This window comes from Dipodomys spectabilis, unplaced genomic scaffold (assembly GCF_019054845.1).
Source record: "Dipodomys spectabilis isolate Male_0828 unplaced genomic scaffold, ASM1905484v1 ptg000599l, whole genome shotgun sequence".
Taxonomy (NCBI): Eukaryota; Metazoa; Chordata; class Mammalia; order Rodentia; family Heteromyidae; genus Dipodomys; species Dipodomys spectabilis.
In genome coordinates, this window is record NW_024871276.1 from 653,205 (window position 1) to 668,784 (window position 15,580).

At 52.9% G+C, this 15,580-nt stretch overlaps 1 protein-coding gene across 4 annotated transcripts in view; it reads right to left on the minus strand.

The window, feature by feature from the left end:
* Cd82 (CD82 molecule) overlaps positions 1–15,580 on the minus strand; it is a 37,716-nt gene that overhangs the window by 21,646 nt on the left and 490 nt on the right. The window contains exon 1 of one of the 4 annotated variants that reach the window (XM_042671107.1): positions 2,381–2,385. The exons of the other annotated variants lie outside the window; for them this stretch is intronic. The gene's annotated coding sequence lies outside the window, so the exon portion shown is untranslated. Of the gene's footprint in view, positions 1–2,380; positions 2,386–15,580 lie in introns of those variants that run through there. 4 annotated transcript variants of the gene reach the window in all.

Sequence of the window (15,580 nt, forward strand, 5' to 3'; positions counted from 1 at the left end):
TGTGTAGACCGATGTTTCCACCCAGGGGCTCACAGGCCCTGGGGAACCAACCTGGATCTGCCAAAGGTCTGTCTTCCCTATTGCAATGCTTCAGTACAGTGCTCTGTCGCAACTGCATCTCAGCAGGACTGTGGGAACTCTTAGGGACTAGTCACATGGCCCCTGTGACCAGTGATCCTGATGAGTGAGTGCCTCTTGTGCTGCAGCCTGGGCCCCGGGGGTCTCTGAGCTCTCTGGGGTAGACAATAAGTGTTGCGACACCTCTGTTCCACCCCACCTTCCTCAAAGCTCACTCCCTTCAGGCTGTTTCCCCCAGAGCAATGTCGCTGGGCCTGACACCTCTGAGGTTACTGCAGGTTGAGGGTTCAGAGACAGCAAGGGATGGCATGCAGCCAGCAGGGGCTGAGCATGAAGGAGAGGGCTTCCGTCCACAGCTCTGCCCTGGAAGGGATGCTGTCCCTGCTCCCTGGGGCCTCTCCATGAAGAGGTGTAAGAGTGCTGGTCTTAGTTACACTGCCAGCCCTCGGTCCCACCCCTCGCTCTGCTGTGTATCTGCTAACTTGCCATGGGACCTTAGGAGACAGGGACTCTGCCTACCCCCGCAGGTGTGACAGTAAGCTGCCACCAAGCCAGTCCCATCCTCCCAGTGTTCCTGCATGAAGAGGCCGCATCTTGCCAGCCTGTGTGGCCTCACCTCAGGGCCTCAGTGTCCCCCACCTGTAAAATGAGCTCCAGAGAGGGTATATGAGAGGTGTCTGGCCTTCAGCAAGTACCAAATAAAAGACTGAGATGATGGGGATTGCAGAAAGTGGGAATGTCCCATCGAGAGTCAGATGACCTCTACAAGTTGGTTGAATCCTCTGAGTGCCCAGCCTGGAGCCCCAGGAGACCTTACCGCTCCTGGGAGAGGATGGGCCACCTGCAGGAGAAGGCCTCTGCCCATAGCTCAGCAGGGACCTCGAGGCCACCCTGAGATCAAAGGTCCCCCGAGTTCCCAAGTCCAGCAATCTTTCCACCTGGGAGAAACCAAAAGGAGAGCTGGCCCAGCAGCCTTGCTCTAGAAGCCACCGCCCTGAGCACTGCACTGTGGGCAGGTGGCTGGCACACACCTCCATCCCTCAGGACTTTGTCCCATCGCTCAGAGAAAGAGGCCACTGTGGTGTGTTTGTTTTCAGGTTTGACAGGTGATGTGTTTCCTGAAAGTCCTGCTGACTGGGCTGGCAGTTTCACCTCCTGCGATCTCCTTTTTCAATCTCTACTTGGACGTTTTGTTGTGGTTTAGGACAGAATGGGTTTGTCAGATGCCCGTGTAAAAGGGCAATGGCCAGGCCAGATGCCAATGGACACTTTCTCTAGCTGGCTGAGACAGAGGTGGGCACAGGGCCAGGCTGAAATACCAGGCCCAACCAGTTTAGTGTTCAGAGACAGCCTCAAAGATGACAGCATGCACCAGGCACTGGCGGCTCACTTCTACAATCCTAGCTATTCAGGAGGATCTGAGGACTGCAGTTTGATGCTAGCCTGGGCAGGGAAGTCTGGGAGACTCTTATCTCCAGTTAATCACCCCTCCCCGCTCCCCTCCGAAGTAGAGCTGTGGCTTAAGTGGTAGAGCACCAGCTTTGAGCAAAAAAGGCCCTGAGTTCAAGCTTCAGTACTGGCACCACAATGAAGGAGGAGGAAGAGGAGAAGGAGGAGGAGGGAGGATGAGGAGGAGGAAGAGAAGGAGGAAAGGAAGAAAGAAGAGGGCTGGGAAGGTGACCTAGAGGAAGAATGTTTACCTAGCATGCATGAAGCCCTGGAAAAAGAAAAAGAAAAAAGAAAAAGCCAGGAGTGGTGCTGTGACTCCAGTGGTAGCAAAAGAAGCTCAGGGACAGTGCCCAGGACCTGAGTTCAAGCCCCAGAACTGGCAAAAAAAAGAAAGAATGAAAGACAGGAGAGGGGAGGGGAGGGAAGGGGTGGGGAGAGGGGAGGGGAGAAGAGGGGAAAGGTGGGAAGGGGAGAGAAAGGGTAGGGGGAGGGGAGGGGAGAAGAGGGGAAAGGGAGGAGGGGAGGGGAGAGGAGGAGAGGGGAGGGGAGGAGAGGAGAGGAGAGGATGGGATGCTCTCCTCAGGGTGTAAGGCTCAAAAGATCAGAGGCCTTGAGGATCAGCCCTGCCAGAACCAAGAGTTCCATCCTGAGTGACAGTCCCTCAGCCCTATCACAGGCTGCCTCCAAGATGGACATAGGAAATGGATGGACAGATCATACCCAGTCCACCAGAAGCACCCAGCTTATGTGAAAATGGCAGTTGCACACCAGGAGTGTGTGTGACAGTGCCACCCCTGGACACTCCCTCTGAGGGACAAGCCAGGTTCCGGGTTCCAGTTCTTCAGTGACAAACCTGGCTCTCCTCTGCACAACTGTCCTTGCCAGCCATTGTGCTAAGCACTTTGGCTCCCTTCCTGGGAGATAAAGCACTCTCTGTGATCCCATTTTACAGCTGAAGAAACTGAGACCAGATAGGCAAAGAAATTTCCCAGAGGTTATAGAGCTGATAGGCCGAGAGGAACCCCAATAGTCTGATACACAACCCCTCTTAACTGCCTTGCCTGGAGCCTGCAGTTTACATGATAACTGAAATAATCCACCAAACTTAGTGGTGCTTTGTAGCCCAGATTGCAAACCCCACCCACCAGAAGACACTCTGGGGACAGACATGAGGGGGGGCGGGGCAGATCACAGAACCGTCCCAGGCCTGGCTGGCAAGGCAGATGGCTGGGCCACAGTTAGGGCTCCCAAGTCCCAGACTGGGTGTGTGGCTCTTTGCAGATGATAGGGAGAGGGAGGAAACTCTAATCAGGGATCCCACATGGCAGCAGGAGTCCTTTTAGCCAGTGTCCCTTTCCCAGGCACTGAGCTCAGGAAGGGAGAGAGAGGCCGGTGTAATGCCACTCCTCCATGCAGCCCTCCCAGACCACCCTCCCACACAGATCTCAGGGATCACTGCCTACCTTGGCATGAGAGCTTAGAACACACCCAGAGATGTGGGTTCAAAACCTGGCTCTGTGTGCTCCTTTGCCATGGGCAAGTGTCTTTGCTGAGCTTCAGCGCCACCTCTGGGGAGATGGCTCTGACTTCCTCTCAGGCTGCAGGTCTCTGTATTATGGCTCTCAGGGTACAGGGTAAGAGGTGGGCAGGGTAAGGGAGACACTGTGCCACCTGCACGCACAGGCACAGGGAGCCTCCACGGATCCTCAGGTGAGCGGAGCGTCTGGGCAGCAGGAGAGGACACAAGTCTGTGGCACCAAGAATGTGGCAGGCGGTCTTTCCAGGTGAAAGCGCCCAGCCACCAGCCCAGGCCAGGAAGAAAGGGCCCCCTTGCCTGTTTCTGCCCTCCTACAGTTCTGTATCTGTGGGGTCCTTGCCCTGGCTCTCATATTACCTCTCCAATATGCACAGAGTCCGTGGACAGCCAGAGTGTGGGACCCCAGGCGGTTACCCCTGGGCAGGTCGGGTACTAGGCAGCAGCAACCTGGCCCTGAGGTCTGTATACAAGGAAGGAGGACGATCAGTCCAGCCAGTTCTCTCTTTCCATTATTCACTATTTCAACCTCAGTTTACCTATCTGTGGAATGAGGATAGTCCCTAGCCCTGACCCTTGGACACCTAGCACTCAGCACCACCCCTCCTCCCAAGTGATAGAGGGTGAGCCCTTTGGGAAGCAAAGCAGGAATTGGCCCAGGGACTGGCAGTGGGGTGGAGGGTCTTGGCAATGGCCCCACCATTGCTGTGGGAGGAGTCTGAGGAGGGAGAGTCTCTGGTACAATCGAGGGAAATGTGTTGATGACTATCAGCGTGAGAAGGTTCTGGACCTAATGACATTGAGCAAGGGGAACCATGCAGACAGCCAGGCAGACAGGAGGAGAGGTGTCAGGGGTTTCCAGGAGGAGTTTGCTCCAGAGTACCAGGCCTGAGACATGCGTTGATACCCTGGTCTCAGGGCCTCACATCTGGGCAGGATCTGTCTCCGAGGAGAGGCTCTGGGTGGGAAGAGGGAGCTGGTGTTTCTTTAGGAAGAGGGACGTATCCCTGAGCTGTGCCACAAATGGACAGGCCCGGGGTCCTGGGATGAACCCCTGCCTTCCCACCCCTGCTGATGTATCTTGAGAAAGACTTCCTGTTGGCTGATCATATCAGAGACCCACAATACCAGGGGTGAGGGTCCCCCTCCCCCGGGAGCACAGATCTGGAAACTGAGTCTCAGAGAGGTGCAGGCAGAGTCCCAGACTACCATGAGAACACACCCTTCCTCCAGCAGATAAAGTAGGGCCTGAGGCCAAGGCCCAACCAGACACTGCCTCAGAGGCATTGGGGTGGGTGAGGCAGGATGCAGGCCCTGCTCACTGCAGGGAAGGGGAGCAATGGGCATTTCCGGGCCGGGGGCAGGGGAGAGCTGGCCTCCACAGGATGGTTTGGGTTTTTTTCCTCTGCAAATCTCAGAAGTCATGGGTGAAGATAAGTGCTTTACTCAAAGTCATGAGCCAGCGTGAGAGTCACTGGTCCTCCGGGCCCATAGCCTCATCCCTGTGGTCAGGCCAAGCCCAGAGCTCACTAACTGGGTTAGCCAGTAAGCCCTCAGCACGGCATCACACAACAAAAATTGTCTGGCCAGAGTCTCCTAGGGATGACATGGACAGAGGCAGCCTGGGAGAGAGGAAGACAGGTCGTAGAGGGGAGGAGACCGAACACAAGCATGGTGCAGAGCGCAGGTATCAATGGTGTTCTCAGCCTGAGAGTCTCACTCCATTCCCAGCAGGGCTCTCAAACACCAGGGCCTGGGCAAGAACAGACAGCTTGGATTCTCTTTTCTGTCAACATGGGGTTCTGTCCCAGGGTGAAGATGCCAGATCAGCCTGTGCGGGATCCTTGGGCCCCTTGCACCCAGAACCCTGGAGCCTAATGGGGTCCCTGAGCCTAATGGGGTCCCTGCTCCTCTAGGAGGTGGGGTTGAGGCTGAGCAGGCTCAGATGTGACCACTGATCTCAAAGACTGAGCCATGCTCTAGCACCTGCTGACTGGGGACCCAGGACATCTCCCTCACTACCCTATCTTTGCTTGTAAGATGGAGTTGTGTAATGATACCTTCCAACTGGGCAGCCTAAGGGGCTGAGATTGAGAAAGCCACCGCTGGCAACGGCTGGAAAGCACAAGGAGTCATTAGGAGAGATGAGAACTGGGATGACCCATGGGGGACGGCCTTCCCCACGCCAGGCAGCAGCACAGCGAGATTTGAACTTGGTCTCCGGAACACGAGGTAGGACCCTGAGTCCAGATAGAACCCTGCCCCTGAGGCTGCCCGGGCTGCATGCATGCATGCATGCAGGGTGGGACACAGACTGCATGCAGCCCCCTATCCCAGCTCCTTTGTATCAACGCTAGCCTGGGAACTTGAGATTGAAAGCTCAGATCTGCCCCCTTTTAACAAGGGTCATAGCGCCCAGAGCCTCAGTTTTCTCATCTGTAAAATGGGGGAGAGGGCTATTGACCTCCACTTGGGGAGGTGACCCAGTATCAGTATGCCTTGGTAGGGATCTAGCCAGGGCCTGGCCCATACCCAGTGTTTTCCCTTCCTCTGCTGGACCTGCTGGGCAAGGCCTAGGCTTAGCAGGAGAAAGTTTCCGGATTCCCGGAAAACCTGCTGAGAACAATGACTGGGAACAGAAACTGGCCGGAGAACACAAGACTCAGAAGATCACTTTACAGAGCAGTCAGTGGGGGAATACAAGAAGACCCTGGCTCAGAGGTGTGGCGTGGGGGGGGGGGGGGGGGAGGGGAGGTCTCTGTTTCCCGCAGACCTATGGGGTAGATCCTGGGGCGGGGTGAGGGTGGGGGCTCAATGGGGCCACACTTTCAAAGTAAGGGCTCTAGTGGGTGCCCTGAGCATTCCTGGACACAGTGAGTTGCTTGCAAGAGCCTCAGTTTACTTTCTGTAAAATGGGCTGGTAACACTGTACTGTCATCCTGGGCATTGAGTTCAGGCTTCATAAGGTGAGCTGACATGACAGGACTGGCCAGGCCCCCACCCCACACCACAGCTCTGCAGCTCCTGAGAACTGGTGTTGTTAGAAATGCACGTTCTCAGACTACACCCCACACCCACAGAACCCGAAACTAGGGGTGAGGCTGACATTGCCCTGCGCGTCAGAACCCACCTCCTGCTCCCAATGGGCTTCCTCCCACGATCTCATCTCCCCTGTCCCTTGGTTTCCAGAAGCTACTGGGAGGAAGGAGTCACTGTGGGGACAGGTCATTAAATAGTAAAGAGATCCCATGATTAGTTAATGATACCACAGGCTCCCAGAGAGGAGAGGGGAGAAAGGTCAGCAGCCAGACTATAATTGCCGAGAAAAAAGCTCCTCCATCTATCTTTCTCTTACACACACACACACACACACACACACACACACACACACACACACACACACACACACACACACACACACACACACACACCTTATTCCTATGGGTCTACTAGTGCAAGGACAGATGCTTTCCCTCCCTAAAGTAGGCTAAATTTAGGTGTGTCTGCTGCTTCCAGGTACCCAGGGAAAGCACTTTCCTTGGGAATCTGGTCCCCAGACCTTGAATTTGAAGACCACCTGACTGGAAAGCCACTTGTAGGAATCCAGTTCACGGCACTTAGAAGAACTGGTACAAGTATAGGACAATGTGGATACAGATTAAACTCCAAATGGCCTCAGGTGCCATAGCAAGGGAGACTAGGCCAGGTTACTGAGAGTTGTATGGCAATGCTGCCAGCTGGGAAACAGGCCTGGAGGGACCCTGAGTCACACAGCTAGCTCCTCCCTAGGCACACCACAGAGTGGTGTGCATGGCACCATCCCAATCTGAGCTGCTGCTGCTTCTTGGGGTGGCCGGGGGGGGGGGGGGGGGGGGGAGTTGTTTTCTATTAAAGGTCCAAACACTAAACTGTTCACAGTGGATTTTTATCTCAGAGTGATTATTTCCTTCTGAGTGTCTGTTCTTCGCTTGAAAATTTTCCACCAAAATCTTTCTTCAATAACTAAAAGGCTTTGTTTTCAGAGTTTTGTTTAGTTGGTTTTGCCATTTGGTTCAGATGAACATGAGAGGTTTTGTTTTGTTTTGTTGTTGTTTTGCTGGTCTTGGGGCTTGAACACGGGGCCTAGGCTTTGTCCCTGAGCTTTTTTGCTCAAGGCTAACATTCTACAACTTGAGCCACACGTCCACTTCCAACATTTTAGTGGTTAATTGTTGATAAGAGTTTCATGGACTTGCCTGCCTGTGCTGGCTTGGAACCATGATCTCAGATCTCAGCCTCATGAGTAGCTGAGATTATAGGTATGAGCCACCAGGGCCAGGCCTGAATTTTTTTTTTAATTAATTGATAGAAACATTTTTTCTCAGCCAGGCACCAGTAGCTCACACCTGTAGGCAGAACCTGTAGAGTTCGAAGCCAGCCCAGGTAGGAAAGTCTGTGAGATTCTGATCTCCAATTAACCACCAGAAAACCAGAAGTGAGACTGTGGCTCAAGTGGTAGAGCCCTCACTTTGAACTGAAGAGTTCAAGGACAGTGCCCAGGCACAGAGTTCAAGCCCCATGGCCAACCAAATAAGAGGAAACATCTTTTCTCTATTAGATGCCAGGCCTTGGGACCCCAGCAACATGCTGTGGTCCCAGCAGTGTGTCTGCCATCTATATGGTCTACACAAACCCAACAAGCACAGTTGGGATGAGGAAGTACAACCTGTACCATATTTTCTGAGTCACATCTGTCCAGAGATGAAAGGGGGTGAGCATTCCAAGCCTTGGGGTAAACAGGCAGGGGCTCAGACTGGACAGGTAGACGAGTCAATTATTGTAGAGATGTGTTCACAACACCAGGATCCTGAGATTCTAGACACCAGCTGGCCCCAGCTCTGCCCTCAACTCACCCATGTCCAGGCTGGGCTCAGACAGGCTCATTGGGAAGGATGACCACTGTGGCTTGCCACAGAACTCCAGCAGTCCTGGCAAGCCCCTTCATGCCTCATCAGGAACCTCAGCTCTGAAGAGGAAGACTCTTGGTTCCTTATTCCAAAACGGCGGCAAGAGCAGCTGCAGTTTTCCTGCTTACTAACCTCTGGTGTTTCCTGACGGAGCACCCTTCCGGCCACTAGCCATTTCCCCAGCATCTTCTCACTTAACCCCCCCTGGAAACCAAAGCCCTGGTTGCTGACAAACATGCTTCAGGGGAGCAGATACTGTGAGCAGAACTAGCCAGAGCCGAGGTCTGATGGACATGGATGCCCGTGCTGCAAGAACCCCAAACTGAAGGAACAGCCCTGTGCTCCCCTGCTTGCCATTTGCAAGACGTTTGAGAACCTCAGCACCGTGCTGTAGCTGGCTCCTGGTCAGTGAGGAAGCTGCTGCTCACCTTGGGTCAGAGAAAGAGGATCAGAGGGACTCAAAAGCCCAGACGCCGAGACACTTTCTCCCTGCACTATTTCTCTGTGTTCAGAGATCAAGGGTCATGGAGGTAGACTGTCCAGGTGACAGAAGATGACCTAACTCTTGGATTTAAGGCCTCAAAGAAATCACCCTGCTACCCACCCAAAGAATGTCTAAGTCCTCTATAAATGACACCTCTTTACAGCTACCATTGCAACAGTAGTCTGCCTCCTAGGACAGAGGATTTCCAACTACCGTACTATAATTAGTGGTATTATCATCAGCCACAACAAGGTAACATTTATTGAGCGCTTGTAGGATACCAGGAGTCATCTGAAGGGCCCGGTACACGTCTGCATGGGAACACATAATCCTCTTCCCATTAATTTCCCGGGGGAAGGGACCTCTAACAGGTAAACACCTCTAGCCTTGCCCCGCCCCCCTTCACGCCCAGCCCCAAGCCTTATCTGATTGGCTTCCTCAGGAGACGTACTGAGCATGCTCAGAGGCCCCACCTGCTTGTCAACAGGGAAGCTGGCTAGGCACCAGGAAAAGGCTTTTCCAGGCCATTAGCTGTTCTGGCCACCTGGTCTTGTAGGAAGGCAGGCTCCTGTCAGGCTCTGTTTGTATCCAGACAGGTGACTCTGTTAGTACCAGGGCTAGCTGTTCACAAAGTCCTCTGGGTGCCACATCGAATGCCACTACCTCCGGTAGGGCTGGTCAGCAAGGACACCTGGGTTTGGAGGTATTCTATCTTTAACATGTGTTAACCCACTGATGTAAGCAGTAGACCCTCCTGAGTCCATGGTGGGCACACAGAGGCTTAGAGAAGCAATTAAGCTGTGGATTTCAGATACTGTGGAAAAGCTTTCTGCACCCTGTCCAGCACTTGCGGGTGGGTCCACCCCTGCAAGGCTGGATTAAACTTTCACCTGTATCTGAACCACTCCCTGAAGTCTCCTGAAACTTGACAAGTTCATGAACACAGCAAACCCATACCGCACCCGCCTTTGAAAATGCAGGATTTATTAATACCAGAAAGCTCCAAAGGACCCCGAGTCTACATTAACATATTTTGGCTAAAGATGAGAGTTTTTAGAGCTTTACTGTATGAGTAGGTTCATTAGTTTTCTTGGGCATAAAATTTTGGACTCACTGCTGAAGGGTCTAAGAAACAAGGGAAAGTAGGTAATGAATGCTTTTAAGCTAATATACGTAACTGTATATTGCAGTGTGTATATTTACCCATGTTTATCTACATTGGCACCTCTCTGAGTATGGGGTAGGGAGGTGCGGGACAGCTCTGACATTCAAGGTGGGCAAAGCCTCCCTTGCTGTAGCTGGGACCTGCAACCCATCTTCCTCCCAGGCTGTATCAAGACAGGAGAGAGGCTAGCACCTAGAAGCTCTTAGCCTGGGCAAAACCCAGAGATGGCCTACAGTGCAAAAGCCAGGAGAGAAATCACTGCAGGATAGCAGTTACAAGAAGGGCTGTAACTTGTCCCAGAAAGAGATGAGTGGGTGGCTGAATCTAGGTGCTCAGTCTGTAGTCTCAAGCTCAAAGGCTTACTTAAGTCCCACTTCCCACTAATAGCAATGGCCCTGAGCACTGAGACACATAAAGCACTATGTATCAGGCACTGGTCTGGGTGTCTCACAACGGTAACTCTTGTATCAGTGCCAAACAGCACTGTCAGGTGAAGAGAGTTGTCCCTTGGGACCCACAGAGGATACAAAATCCCATGGATGTTCAAGTCCTTTATAGAAAATAGTGTAATATTTGCACATAACTTCCATATAACCTATGTGTCTTAAATCATCCCTAACTAGTTACACTACCTGATAAATGCCCCTGTTAACAGTTGTTAGAAGAGAAAGACAAAGTGTGCCTCTGTGTGTGTGAGTGCATGCATGTGTGTGTGCACATGTGTATATGCCTGTATTGGGACTTGAACTCAGGGTCAAGGCACTGTCCCTTAGGTTTGGTTTTTTTTTGTTTTTCTGTTTGTTTTTTTTTTCTTTTTGCTCAAGGCTGGTGCTCTACAACTTGAGCCACACCTCCACTTTGGGCTTTTTGATGGTTAATTGGAAATAAGAGTGTCACAGGCTTTTCTGCATGGGCTAGCTTTGAACCTCAATCTTTAGATCTCAGCCTCCTTAGTAGGTAGGATTATAGGTGTGAGCCACCAGTATGCCCAGCAAAAACGAAAACTTTAGAGAACCCATGTGCAGTCAGACACAGTCTTTTCCCAAATCTCTTTAGGCTGTGGTTGGTTGAACCTGCAGGTGTGAAACTGGTCGATAACAAGGGACAATGGTCCCACTGTTGCCGGCCCTTACAGCTGCTGACACTGCAGAGAGGGGTTAAGGCACTGCTCAAAGCCACATCCAGTTTGGAAGAGCCCCCCACCCCCACCCCTGAAATCACCCTCAGTGTGATCCTGGAGGTTGCAGTCTTGCCTAGGGTCCCTTCCTCATTCTCCCTGCCCAGGCCCAGCTGGGCTCCAGACAGGATGCTAAAGCCTCTATTGTTTGAACAGAGAAGAAATCAGCCCGGAGGTTACCTTCCTGGCCACGGTCCCTCAACAGCTCTGCAGCAGAGCAGGATCTGAATCCAGGCCCCCAAAACCAGAATTCAGCCCTCCATCTCCTTATGGGTTTGGCCCTAAGGGCCTAAGCTCAGGGCTCTATCCCTTGTTAGGACATCCCTCAAACAGCAGGGAAAGCCAGAAGCAGCACCTCAAGAAGGCACAGAAGCCACTCTGCTGTGTAAGAAGTCAGTGTGAGCACCTCAAGCTGCCCCTAGCTGGTGTGCAAAGATGGGTCCTAAACGGCACATCTCCATTTGCCCAGCCCAAGCCTCAGCAAGCACAAGCCCTGTCCGCAGAAAACTGCTGATGGAGAGGTGCCTTTTCTGGCTGAGTCAGGGTTCACAGAAGGCTGTAGTGGCCCCTGGCCGGGCTAGAGGAAGGAAGCCTAACTGTTCCTCTCTCTGTAGGATAAGGGCCAGGCATCACAGGGCAAGTGGAAGCCCTAATGACAAGGGTCCCGGCCAGGCAGCTCCTTTCTCCTCCCTAGACCCAGATGTCAGAAGGCTGGCCAGGCCGGCAGAGAAGACTGGGCATCGATGCTCTGACTCTCGGCTCCCTGTTTGCTAAGATGTATTGAGTATCGACTCTGCATTGTGCTGAGTCTCTGCTCAGGTTCCCTACAGTACAATCCCACCAACATTTCCTGAGTGTCTGCTACAGGCCAGGCCTGGCGGATGTAGAAATGGGCGGGATAGCATCTGGCCACAAGGGCTCAGGAAGCACCCTAGGCCACGGAACCACACAGGACCAAAGAGGAAGGCCTCAGTAGAGACAGAAAGAGAGGAGATGGGAAGAGAAAGGAGGGGTGTGGGAGACAGCAGAGACATCGGATCTGCTTCCTCCACAGAGCTTGGGGTGATGCTGGGGAGAAGGCAGCCAGCCTACTGGGGGGCAGGGGGCGGGTCACAGAAGGCACACTGAGGCTGGTTGCTAGAGGCCTGGTACAGGCCAGTCAGGTGTAGAAACACTTCATGCGAGCTTTCTGTCAGCGCCTCACACCTGTCCATGGCATAGCTAGGAAGAGCCAGTGGCAGCACTCTAGCTTCCGAGGGCCATGCTGTGCCACGCGTGCTAGCCTCCGAAGCTTCCTGATTCTGGAGGGAACACAATGAGGAGGGGAAGGAGATGGGAAAAGTAGTCTTTGAGGACATCAGCCAACCCATTCGTTGTTGAGAACTGTAGTGTGCATGCACGCATGTGTGTACATGCATACATAAGGCATGCACTTGAACATGTGTCCTATTTTCAAACGCAACATCCCCGGTTTCAGAAATCCTTTAGCTAAATAATGGGCCACTAGCAGGGCAGGGCAGGGCAGGACAGGGCGGTTCAGAGAGGAGAAGGAACTTAGCTAAAGTCACACAGCATACAAACAGTGGAGCTAGGACTATTGGCAAGATCAGAAACCAGGTCTCTTGTCTCCCCTCTGACGCTTCTCCAAGTCAGCACAGAGTTCAAGTGCGTCATCTGCTGACAGGAAACTCACTGCTGCTGGGGGAATCCCTGGGTGAGTCAGGAACAAGCCATCCCCACCATCCCAGAGGACACCAATTGGGCCCTCAGGGCGGTGTACTGGGTTCTGCCAGAGTCAGCATCTGGGGCAGGAGGAGGAGGAAAGCCACACATCCCACACCACACGTTCCCTGTTTACCTCTGGGCTTCCTCTCCAGACTGTGCAGGCCAGGTTGGGGTGTGGGGAGCCACAGGCAGGGCAGTTCCCGGCTGAGATTAAACAGGGCCTCTCACCACCACCCCAAGCCCCATCCTGTTTTACAAAGGGGCCCAGACCAAGCAGCTCCACAGAGCAAAGCCAACTCCTGGCTGTTTGATGCTCTTGATTAAATCAGAACCACCCCCAGGCTTCCCACGAGACAGAGGAAGTGGGCATAACGGGCCCAGGACCAAGCCAGGGAAGCCAGCAGGCCTTGGCCCTCCGAATCTGAAGCAGCACTCAGGGCCTAGATCTACTCAGCAATGGAAAGAGCTGTCTGCCCCCCCCCACCCCCACACACCCCTTCAGAGGCCAGGGCTGGGTCGCTGGATTGGAGGAGGATGGCCAGACAATGGGAGCTTCCTCTTGTAAAGTCTAGGCCTCAAGAGAGGGGCTGTCCCTGCCTACAGAAACTCCACCGAAATCCAGGGAACCCCAATTCACCTAGCTTAAGACTGGCTGCCTGGTACCAGAGATGTCATGTGGCTAACTGGGATAGGTAGGGACTTGGGCCACTCTTCTGAGCCCATACTAGGGTGGGGTAGAGAAGACTGGCTGAGGAATAGAAGGAAAAGCAGGGCATGGCTGGAAGTCTGGTCCTCCTCATCCCTGTGGCCCCTCCTCCTTCTGATGGTGCTCCCCTATGGCTGGAGCCTCCTCCTCCATGCCCAGCTGCAGTCATCTCTAGAGCCACCAAGATCCTTCTTTCCCCATCACTATGGCCAATAATCTTTTACCCTTCAACTTCAGGATCCTTCACCACAGCACAGCTGACAGACTATCTGTCCTGTAGTTCCCACTCTGCTCAAAAGGCTTCACCTGCTTCCACTTCTATAGTTTGAGTCTAAACACCTCACCGCTGCATTCAAAGCCCTCTGTGAGCCTCCATCCCACCAGCCACTCATGCTTGGCTGTCCTTTTAGGCAAGCCCACACTTTAGCACCGATGAACCCAGCCATTTCCTGAGAGATCCGTGGGCAGGCACTGAGCTCCTTGCCTTTGTCTAAGCCAGAGACACCATCTTTGCTCTCTCTGGCTACCTCCACTTTCCAATCTATAAGGCCTTGGAGATCCCTTAAAGGCTTTTCCTGCATGTATCTTATATATCAAAGTCCCAGCTATCCCTGATCCACACAGCTGTAGGACAGACAGAGCAGTGAGAGGAAGGCTCTGTTTAGAGGTTTATTAAGCACAAATAGTAGTCAACATCGCTTTCCCGCCACCACAGGCACTATCTAGCAAGTCCCCTTTCTCCCTACATACCAGACCCTCATCTTTTTTCTTTTCTGCTCTGGGGCTGGGTGCTGTCCCTGAGCTCCTTCTTGCTCAAGGCTAGTGCTCTGCCAATTGAGCCATAGCACCACTTCCGGCTTTTTCCATGATTAATTAGAGATAAGAGTCTAACATACTTTCCCGCCTTAGCTGACTTTAAACTGCAATCCTCAGATCTCAGCTTCTTGAGTAGCTAGGAATACAGGTGTGGGCCACGGCCTGATCCAAACCCAACCAACACTGGGAAGTCTAGGCAAAAAGTCCTGCTCAAGTTTCACCCCTTACCCTGCACCCTGGTTTCTCAAGTGTTTCCCAACTTCTGAATATTCCCCTTACTCTCTCTCCCCTCCCCAACACAACCTCCTCCACATGGTACAGCCTTCCATCAGACTCTTGTCTCATGGTATTTCCCAGCTGGTCCCACAGCAAATGACTCATCTCTCCAGAAGGGGTAGAGATCTAAAATGCAAGTGTCCTTTGTGACCAGCCATGCCCAGCAGATAGTGGGTGCCCACATGACCCCTCACCTGCACACCAAACCACATATTCATTATGATAGCTGGATTCCAGCCCCCAGGTTGGTACATCCCCTTGTAGATGCTCACTAAGCAGTTTGGGTTTCTTTAATAGAAACTTCTCCAACTTTAACCCAAACTACAGAAAACTCTGCCACTCTTCAGGCCAGGTGTCACACTCCCCAACCCACAAACCAACCAGAGTGATTGCAGTGGCAGGTATCAAATTCTGGCTCTTGAGGTGTGTGTGTCTGGGGGTCTGTGGTCAGCTTTCAGCCCTCCATCCCTGCCCATCAGGGTCATGTAGTGAGCTGTCATGTAGCGAGGTCCCTGGGCACCAGCACCTTGTTAGGCACAGCGTGTGCATCACTTTGTTCTCTGTTCAGTTCAGTGCTTGCTGTAACTGATAGGTTGTCACTACCCTCTCACAGATGAGGAAACAAAAGCTTGAAAGGGGAGTGGAATCCAAATGAATCCCAAAGCTCTACAAGCCCCTTGACCACAGACAGTGCTGGCATCCCAGTTAGTGCAATCTGGCACACAGCACTCACTGCCAGGCAGGAAATGAACTGTGGGTATATTATCAAGAGCCTCAGGGTCTAAGCTTAACTGGGCCCAAACTTTCATGGGGTTTCCCCTTCTCTTCCCCTATTCACTGCAACAAGAGAACTAGTCCTTCCTGGGCCTCTTCCAGCTCACCTGGAAATGCCTTGCTAAGTTTCCCGGGTCAAGTCTCAGCCCCACTGAGCTCTTCTCCAGATTTCAGGGCGGAGGGAAAGAATGGAAACTTTCTCCTGGCGTTGAGCTCCCCTTCCCAGGGTCCGGGGGCTTCAGTCCCAGGCAGCTACTGGGGAATTTTCTTTTTTCTCTTTACTAGGCCCTCACTGTGTAGACCAGGCTGGCCCTCCAACTAGCCATCCTTCTGCCTCGACCTCCCCGGTGACTGGTGCCCACATCTGGCTCCAGTGCAATTTAGGAGAGAAAAAAAAAAACCACAACAAAGCAGCTTCCCTTGGTCTCAGTTTGCAAGAAGAGAAACTCG